The sequence below is a fragment of the Lycorma delicatula genome, chromosome 2 (assembly GCF_047948215.1).
Source record: "Lycorma delicatula isolate Av1 chromosome 2, ASM4794821v1, whole genome shotgun sequence".
Lineage (NCBI taxonomy): Eukaryota > Metazoa > Arthropoda > Insecta > Hemiptera > Fulgoridae > Lycorma > Lycorma delicatula.
This window is the reverse complement of record NC_134456.1, coordinates 198,410,035-198,420,991: the sequence shown is the minus strand read 5'-3', so window position 1 is coordinate 198,420,991 and position 10,957 is coordinate 198,410,035. Positions and strand designations below refer to the sequence as shown.

Here is a 10,957-nt window from a genome sequence, read left to right as displayed (position 1 = left end):
CAACTAATTTGTGATGAGTTGGCCGGCCTGATGCACTGAATAAAATACGTATTAATGGACAAAATTTTAGGGAACTTATTTATAATTTAAAGTGTACTTCTTTCACAGTAGTTTCAGTTTAACTAATCCATCAGGTTGGTCTAGTGGTGAACGCATCTTTGCAAATCAGCTGATTTGGAAGTCGAAAGTTCCAGGGTTCAAGTCCTAGTAAAGGCAGTTACTTTTATATAGATTTGAATACTAGATCGTGGATACCGGTGTTCTTTGGTGGTTGGGTTTCAATTAACCACACATCTCAGAAATGGTCGACCTGAAACTGTACAAGAGTACAGTTCACTTACACTTATACATATCATCCTCTTTAGTAATACCTGACGGTGATTCCCGGAGACTAAATAGGAAAAAAAGAGTAGGTCATCCCGCTTCTCTGAGAGCTAACGTTTTATTAGTTTTGATTGTTTATTTTGGCTTCGATATTGGATTGTCAAAAGTTAAAAAAAAATAAAGAATTAATTTTTCTTATAATTCAAAGTGCTAAAACAATGAAGATTATCTCGGTCCTCTGAAACAGCCAAAGTACGTGATTATCGGTTAGATACCGACTGAGAAAGCTATGCCTAGATACACTTCACTTACACTCATACATATCCTCTGAAGTAATACCTGACGATAATCCCCGGAGGCTAAACGGGAAAAAGGAAGTTTCAATTTAACTGTGAACTAATAAAAAACAAGCAACGTAAATCATCTCAAATCTAAAATACTCTGACTGCTTTCTACTTTTTTATTAATTGGGCTTTATGAATCCATTTTAAATAGAACTAGAAATGGAATTTAATGTAATAACTTTTCTGTTGTAAAAATAGCTGCTGTGGTATATTATTTCATGGAGACGTATAACAAATAAACTAATGTTTTAGAAACATAATGTGTAATAATATGCGTTATTATTGCAAATAAGTAGCCAATAAGCCAAAAAGTTATTACACATTTATCCATTTTCTCAAAGATAATGCATAAATGTATGATTTTCCTGTAGTACTTCTTATAAACTAAAAACAAGCATATTAGAGTGTAGTATACAACATTTTAAGATAAATGTTAAAATTTACCGTAATTTCAGTAATTAAGAGCCAAATTTAACAGAATAAAGTCAAGGTAAATTGGAAGTACAGTAAAAAGATTTTTACTGTTTTTACTGAATGTACAAAATACAGCAGAACTCTTAAATGATGGTTGATTTTATCTATATTCATAGGATTATCACTAAACCCACTTACACTGCTGATTTTTTAGTTTAAAAAGTAACTGGTGAAAGGAATGGGTGTTTACCATTTTTAAAATTTTGAATATAAACAAAAACAATACCTAAATACTACTGTGAGATTATATTATTATTATTATTAATATTGAACTGCTAATTAATAGTGAATATTTTATTGTCTGATGGACAAGCCATATAAGCATAATAGAGTAGCAGCTACATGCAGGTACAGTTGTTTATTACACATCTAAAGGTCCATCAACGGACCTTTTCCTAATTATGGTTCTATAAAATGTGAAACCTGGAACCAAGATTCTCATCAGATAAGCTCATTCACTTCATATACACGTTAAAATTAACTAAAATTACTGCCACAATAAGCAAGCATTCCTTTGTTGCTTAGAATTTGCTGTTCAGAAGTCTGGTAATTATATTTCATGAAATATAACATTAAGTGTATGCAAGTTATTAATTAGTGATATTAATATCACTAATGTAAACATTAAATATAGAATATAATAAAGATAATCTATAATTGAAAATATTTCTAAATAGTTTATTTGTAACTGGTTTTATTTTTACCAATATAAATTTTTCTTGCACAAGAAAAAGCTCTTAAAAATAATTTTTGTAAACTATTATCATTTATCTCCCTCATGTATGCTAAATATTCTGCTGTTAAGGTAGATTTTAGTTATTTTGAAATTAAACCTAATTTTAATTTTGTAGGTTTTAAACCCTCCTTTGACCACTTCTGCTGTAATTTCTTAGCATTACAATTAGTATAATGGTTATAAGTATCATAAATATATAATACATATGAATGAACACAGTTGTAATATTCCATTATTATCAAATTAACTAAGCATATTGACCTACAGTAGCATCCAAATTAATCTGAACACAGATGTTATTTAATAAAAAGTAACTTTATTCAGAAAAAAAATCATACCTGTGTAATTTGTGAATATCTAGTAATTAATGTGTCCAACATTATTTTTAATCAATTCATTACATGATTTGGCATTGATTCAACAAGTGTTCTTCACATTTTTTTTATTTTTTCATCATGAAACCATACCAATATTATTGCTTTAATGAGGTCAATTTTTGTGGTACAATTCATTTTTGTGAGTCATTTTTTGACTATTGCCCACAGATTTTCAATTTGGTTTAGCAAAAGCGGTTGAAGGTAAAGCGGTTTAGCAAAAGCGGTTAAAGCCAAAAAAAAATTAAAATTAAGAATAATTAAAAAAAGATCATTATACAAATAATTTTAAATAAAAGAGTTTTGTTTACGAAAATAGGTGTTCCAATCTTACATACACATGTTATACACATGTTTTTACTTAATTACAAAATGAGCACACTATAATAAGCTAGAATCTAGATGTAGCTTGCTGTAGGTTTTATTAAGATTGTGTCATTGATATTTAAAATAATTTTGATCATATATAAAACCATGAAACAGAATACATCATTATTTTCTATTTCATAAAATGATATACTTTTTAACTAACATTTATTTAGTTTATAAATTAAAATAATATAATATCCTTTTTAATGTCAACAGCCAAAGGCACATATAATAAATCAATTCTTGTAGATCACAAAAAACGAATACTGGGAGTTATTGAAATTAATTAATTATTTATTAACTATATCAGCCTATGCCGTATAAAAAAAAAAATTAGTAACTGCACTGTTAACCATCTTGAGCTGGAATAAGTGTTTTGTAAACAGTAATAAAAAACTAACCTGATCTTTAATAAAAGTAAAATAATAAAGTCTAAATTATTTAAACTGGTTATTTCATAGCTGAGCTATTATTATTATGGATATAAGTTAGTAATGTAAGACACATTTTAAAAATTCCTACAAAATTATTCATAGTGTTATATCAAATTCCAAAATTTATTTGGTTTATTTATCTTACATATATTCTACATACATAAATTTTACTAGTAAAAGAATGCCTTTTTTTATAAGAACAATCTGAATTCATAAAAGAAAATAATGATTGTTAACAAAAACTATGATGTAAGACTATGACATAAAAACACATCTTCAAAAGCATATCACATCACATATCTTGGCTTTCACATAAGCACACTTCACAGCACATCAGCACAGTGATGGTCATTCATCTTAAAAATTCAATTAGATTAACTGCATACATTTTTGACTACTGTTATACACCATGAAATATATAATTGTAGTATAGATATTACAAATAAATACGAAGCAGAAAAAATTGATAAGAGCAGAAGAATATGTAATGTGTACTTGCAAAATAAACTGCTGCATTAGAAAGGATTTTATATTGTGATATTAATTAAGAATTAATCACAATCCTATTATCAAAAGGTCAGATTATATCTCTACCCAATAGTTATAACCTTTAATTTTAAGTCAAAATCTAAACTCATTTAATTATGTAGCACAAATTTTAAAATTAAAAAAAAAAAATCATTTAAAATGTTTGAATACTTTAATTTTATAGAGTAGTGCATTATTCTAATAAAACACATGATTACTGGCATCATCTGTGAAACCAAAATGCTACTAATTATTATTTTAACAGCCTAATTTTTGAAAATGTAATATTTTCTCTTCTTTAAGTATAATATAATAGCTTTAACTTGAAGAATCTATTACTACTTTCTACCATTTTGAAATCTAATTTTACATCTATAAATTATTTTAATTTTCATAATTTAGGGTAACATTTCAAATTCATGCTTGAAAATTAAGTTTTTTTTTCAAAGATGCATTAGTGTGTATAAAAAAAATTACTAAGTTTATGTAACATTATAATTTATTCCTTATACCTTTACGTTTAACACAAAAGCAAGAAAGACAATAAATTAATAAATTTTTATTTTGTCATATACCTTAAAAGAATTTTCCTTAGGTATATAATCAAATGTGGTCCTTTCACAAGCTTTAAATCATACTACACTAATTACTACGCTGAAATGTTAATATGTAATTTATAATCATCAATTTGACAGCAATCTTCTCTAAAACTTGCATAAGTTTCCCTGTACCTATCTGTATCCATTACAACACAGAAAAATAGGACAACTATTTCCAGTGAAGATTTGATAGCATTTAAGAATAATTAAACAAATTATCTTGTGTAGTGATGTGTTTACATGATAAAAACCCACTGTATTCTATATCTTCAAAAGGAGTCAATTATTTCCTATTTTCATGTTATGTTGTACAACACTGTCATACATTACAGTTGATTCTTTCTCAAGTCCAGTGATACTCTGAAGCATGAGTTGTTCGAATTATTATTATTGAAAGTTTTTCAAGGCTTAAATATTAGACAACTTTAAATACAAAATATTCTACGTTCTAGGAGTAAATAAATTTTAGCTCTTAAATAAATATACATACACAATTGATCTCACATTAAAGTGAGATTCTAGATAAAATTTATAATTTACAATATATAAATTGGACTGATAAAAATATATAGTTTGTAAAAATCAATTGATTTATCTACATTTATGATTCTCTTCTAAATGAAATACAATAATATTAAAATTAAAAATACCTTCCTATTATTTTGTTTTGGAATTCCCATTTCAATTACGGTTTTAAATAAAATGTAATTTTTTTAAATCTCCCCAAAATTAAGATTATAGAATTCCTTGGACACTATGGATGTTGTGGTAAATGCAATACAAAATGATCAAACCCATATACACTAGGCTGTAAGAGCTTGGATAACACCGATTTAGAGTAAAAAAGTAATAAATAAATATAGTATTCTTGTAACAAATACAAATGGATGAACTTCCAGCAGCATAAATATGAATTTGTTTCCACAAAACAATCCAAATTGGGCTAATTTATTTCCTGCAAGAATTTCATCAAAAGAGGTTGATAATGGGAATCACATTGTTAAACCATTGTTAGCAATCCACAAGTAAGACAAAACTCATAAAAAAAATCATTGTTAAAATAGAAGCAAACATTATACAATTTAAATTTATATTAAAGGTAATCAATGTAATATCATAATGAAATATATATACAACTTTTGTTCATAAAAAAAAGGTGGGAGGAGTTCATTAGGAGAAACCAAAATTTTTTAATTACATAACCCAAAGGACAGTTATAAAAAAAACTAAGTAATTTGAGCAATGGAGGCAGATTTTGATATAATCCCAGTATTAACTATATGTTCAAGTTTATGATAAAAATTCCATTTCCACTATACCAATAATTGTGTAGTGGTTAGCAAACTGGCTTCAGATCAACAGATCTCCAGTTCAGTTCTTATATTTAAATAAAAATATATATCAGGCTTGTATAAAATAGTTTTCCACCAACAGTACAGATTTCAATAATGCTTCTTACCTTATGCTTATTGTTTTTTCATAATATCCCCCCTGCTTTTGAGGGTTTCCCTCATCAACAGTTAAACATTTTCTTTTAAAAATCACACATTAAATTCAAAACATTAAAATTATAAACATATACATATAAATATTAAAAAATTTAAAAAAAATTTGTTATGTGGCTAGCTACACATACAGTACTACTGTAGTTATATATATACATATATAGAAACATTTAGGAGGTAAAAAGGAAAAATAATATATTGATTTTCCCTCCATATGATAATGGAGGTAAAGATGAATTTAAAAAGTTAAAGAAATTTATAACTTAAAATCTACTGAGGATGTAACTGAAAAACTACAAAAGTGCTTTCAAGGCGAGTAAAATGGCATTTACAAAAGGAAAACAAAGGAACTCATATACATAGAAGATTATGAATAAAAATGACCTTCCACAGCTAAGATGTAGTTGTTACACAAATCACAGGATTCCAGATTCCAAAATAATTAGCTTGATTTTTCACAGTCTTCAGGAAATAGATTCGCTAACTAGTATTCATACCAGCTATGGACAGTCCGTCCAACCTGTCACTGTTATTGATGAAATTATAATCTATGTAGTTCTGCGCAGTCCAGGTATCTGTAAACAAAACAAATTTTATCCTTATCGTAAACAGCCAATTCAACAACTACACCCAGCAGAAGGTTCGCTTCGCTTGGAGTTCTGCAACTGGTGAAATACAAATTGACAACTGTAAAAATAAATTTTGTTTATCAACGAGGCAACTTTCATACAAGATAGCACCAACAACTAATGCAATGAGCATACGTGGGCAGAAGTAAATCCTCATGAAACTGTGAAAAGCAATAACGATTTAGCATCAATGTATAGTGCAGCCTTCGTCACAATCAGCTGTTTGGACTGTTAATATTACATGGCTGCTTAAATTCTGAAGTCTACTTTCACTTTCTTCAAGAAGAATTGCCGCAACTTCTTGAACATATTCTTCTAGTGCTGAGATGCAAAGTATTCCAGCATGGTGGTATGCCTCCCCACTTCTCTTGTGTCACTTCAATTCACATAAACCATCAATTTCCTGAGAAATGGACTGGTTGAGGAGATCCACATTCCTGGGCACCAAGATCGCCTGATCTAACATTTTTAGATATTTGTAAAATATTTACTGAATTTTAATAAAATATATAATTATTGTAAACATTATTTTATCACCTACACTTAAAACCCTGTATCAATAGGATCCATAATAATTATTCAAACTACTTTAATATGCAAAAATCAATCTAAAATAATATCATCATATCTTTATATTATATTTTTTAACTGGGGATGAATGAAAAATACTGTATACAAAACAAAAATACATTCTTGTGAGGAATTAATTGTCCACATTATGGATGCAGCTGAGCAACTTCAGTGCAGCCCTGAAGAACTAAAAAGAACAATAAAATCAGTACAGAAGTATGCCAAGAAATGTGAAAATGGCGGGCTCAATTGGAATGTTTATTATATATAAACTGTTACGTGTAATACACTTTGGTCTAGTTACTGTTTTTAAATAAAATTCAAATTTTTCTAACTTTTCTTTGTTTTATTCAACTTATTTAACAAAATTTTGTTCAGAATTAAATTCTCTACAAGTGGTTAAAGGTTTTATGTGTTTACAACCCATTTAACAAAGTTATTGTATGTCAAACATAAAAAAAACAGGATTTTTTACCCAAATTTGTTGTTTTTCACCCCATATTTCTCAGAAACTACTGCAGATACGATTCTTGGAACTATTTTATTCAATTTTTCAGGTTAAAAACCATAAGAATTCACTAGTTCTTTTCCCCTTAATTGACCAGGATAGCCGAAATCCGAGCAAAAACTTTCACTAGCTGAAACTCGCAAACAAAGCATTTTCGGACACATATTTTGGTTCAACATATATATGTTGAACCAAAATAATTAATACTTGTCTATAATAATGCTCATATGATACTATAGAATAAAATACAAAATATTGATTTATTAAAATATCCCATCCCCTTGTAAAAAAAAAGAAACTGAATAATATAAACCCAAAAACCAGTATAAAATACAATGAACACTGATCAAATTATTTAAAATTGTTAATCAAAAAGCAAGAAAAGAAAACAAAAAATATAAAAAAAATCTTTAAAAATATTAATATGTATGGAAAGGAAGTTAAAATACGAAAGGCATAAGTACTTTAATAATAAAATTTAAAACCAGAATTATAAAATGGAGACGGAAATAACAATTCTCAGAATCAATTAACTGATAAATTTAGAAGAACTTTAAAAAATGTATTACTTAGAATCGGAGTGTATTCAACTTAAAAATATGTAACTAATAAATCTACACTTACAAAAACGTTAAATTTGTTCTACTACATATCTTTGAGTGCAAACTGTAAGAAATAACATAACTGAACTTCTTTATAAATTATATCAATTTGACCTGTGCAACAAATAAGGTAATTAACTATAATTTGTAAAATTACTTATAACTGTATTAATATGTAATTAAATTGATCGCTTTTATTTACTGATTACTTAATAAGAAAAAATTTCAATTTACTAAAGAGAAAAAACAAACAATAATAAAAGAAATATAAGATAATTTCTCTGATTAACTGATAAATCATGTAATTTACTGAGTTTATAAAAATGTTTTTAATTACACAATCATTAAAGCTATTCAAGCATTAAATATGTAATAATTTTAAAGCTTTAGAATTAACAACTGCTTCCTTTCTTCATTGAACTCTTTAAATAATATTAAATTATGAAAAAATTAATGAAGAAATCACAAATATACCATTTTATAATGAATTAAAAAGAGAAACTTAATCTTTATTTCACAAATTCACAAAAAATTACAGTAAACTATTGCTTTTACACTTCACGCTTTTTATAAAAAAAAAAAAAAAAAAAAAAAAAATTAAAAAGTAAAAAAGTAAATAAGTCAATTAATTCAAAAGCTGTAACTAACAGATGTTTATGCAATTTTCATCAAAACTGATAAATGGCTTCCCTTTAAGATATAATTTGATAGCTACTAATGGTTAGGTAAATGCAAATTAAAAAAGGAAATGTTTATCAAGTTATGAGTTACTAAATATCTTTTAAAAAGAAAAACTTCTGTTAAAAATTTGAATTTACACATGTATGTTACTCATTCTTCAATCATGTTTACATCTAGATAGTAAACTACAACTAAATTATTACTCTTTTCCTTTCCAGATTTATTTTACATTTAACTTTAAAAATTAAATAAATTTTATCTTTATCAACTACGTCTAAACTGAATAATAAAATATAAAAGATAAAAAACAAACACAAAGTTAGTTTTTAGTTAAAATTATAATAAATTAGATTATAACTATTTTTTCCTTTCATGGAAACATTAATGGTTGCTGCAAAGTGATATGTTGTAGTTAGTGTTAAATGTAACACTAAGTGGTTGTTACACAAACATACTCTAAAATACTAGTTATGTTGGTATTAAGAATACATGCATTGAACATTTTGGTTTGTATTTTGTTTAAATAATATTGCACTAACAGTAAACATCAGTGATAAATTTGACTGGCATTCAATAATTATTTGTTAAGGTACCTCAGTATTTGGGATAAATTATGTAAACAAATTTATTTTTTACCACTGTTACTATTTGGTATGTATATACCAAATGGTATATACCATGGTATGTATGTGTGCTTTAACACAATAGTAGGGTAGATATTAGCAGTAGTAGTAGATAAGTAAGTAGTAACAGATAATGGTGCGATACCGAAAATATGGTATGGATAGTCAACTGATTAGGTATCTCTTAATAGTATATCTATTTGCACCTTAAAGGAAACTTATAATCTGTTATTGATGAAAGTTTTGTTGGTCAGTTTATTAAAATAAAAGTTAATATTTTATATATTTCAAACTTACAAAAAAAAAAACCACTGATATGATTTAAGTTGGAAGACAGCGCTAATGTTACCAATGAAGTCTAAAAATGACAGAAAGTATTGTGATTCAAATAACAACAATCCTAGTTGATAACAAGGTCTTGTTGATTTTTATTAAAAACGTTAATAGTTTTTAGCAGTTTAATATTTTATAAAAAAAAACCCAGAAGTAATGAACATTTTTGTAATTTAAGAATTAAGTTCTAGGCAGGCCCAACTATGTTAATTTTTCAAAATAGTTTATTACATTTTTGTGCATAGTTTTACAATGTGATTTGCTAGTGTCAATATGGCTCCAAAATATGTATTGAATCTTACAGAAAAAATCCTATCAGTTATTTCAAGAAATGCTCTACTGCAGTAGTAGGGAGTGTTTGGAATTGAACAATTGCAACAGGACCTTTTGGAAATAAACATTAGCATCAAATATTTGTAATTTTATTTTATTTAAAACACAGAGTAAAGGATACTAAATTATTTATTGTGCAACATCTGTTAAGAAGTTGGACATTTTCTCTAAAATGAGTATAGGCAAAACCACAATAATATTAAAAGGTACTGGTAATTGTTTGTCATTAATGATAAGATCATTGAAATCGATTTTCCAGAGAAAGAGCATATGTTGCTGTGCAGCAAAAGCTCCACAGCTTTGGAATAATTGAGAAAAACTTGACTTAATTAGGGTAAACTTTAAAATAATTGAAATTAAGGGAAAAATGGTGGGAATTTCAGTGGAGCTTAATTTCTCTTTTACTTTTCTGTCTAGTGCTGTAGCATAATTATAGCTGTAGAAAGGAAAGTATTGTAATGTCCAATTTGGGTACATATAAAATATAAAATAATTTGGTATACATATGTGGTTTCCAACGGATCTTGACGTTTTGACACCTAAGGAACTCAAAAACTGGATGGAAATTTTCCAGATGTTCATATGTTCATGTGTGTGTATGGTGTCTCACACCTTACATCTCCAGAACTACTGGACTGATTTTTACCAAACTTGGTCAGATTACTAATGTATTTTAAATTAAGTTGTGTGTAAGCCATGCATGAGAAAAAAGCTGTGCGACGGGAAAGTCCTACAACTGTGTTGTCACATTTTTTTAAATCAATCATAAATGAAACAAAGAAATTAAAAAACAGTAATTAGAACAGTACAGTATAACACAAAAATTCTCTATGGCAGCATATTGCTTGTTAAATGCAGTTTTATTTGAAACATTCACTTGTCTAATATTCAAAATGCCATTTTCCTGCAAGAACCATATATTATTAGGCTTCCAATAAATGCACCTGAACTGACAGATGTTCTTAAACTCACTCATTGTATCACTGAAGCT

The 10,957-nt window shown here is 27.1% G+C and overlaps 1 protein-coding gene across 1 annotated transcript in view; it reads left to right on the top strand.

Moving 5' to 3' along the window:
* The first annotated feature begins 8,017 nt into the window (after positions 1-8,017).
* The window catches only part of LOC142319564 (uncharacterized), an 87,447-nt gene continuing 84,507 nt past the window's right edge, over positions 8,018-10,957 (top strand). The window contains exon 1 of the mRNA XM_075356983.1: positions 8,018-8,126. The gene's annotated coding sequence lies outside the window, so the exon portion shown is untranslated. The remainder of the gene's footprint in view (positions 8,127-10,957) is intronic.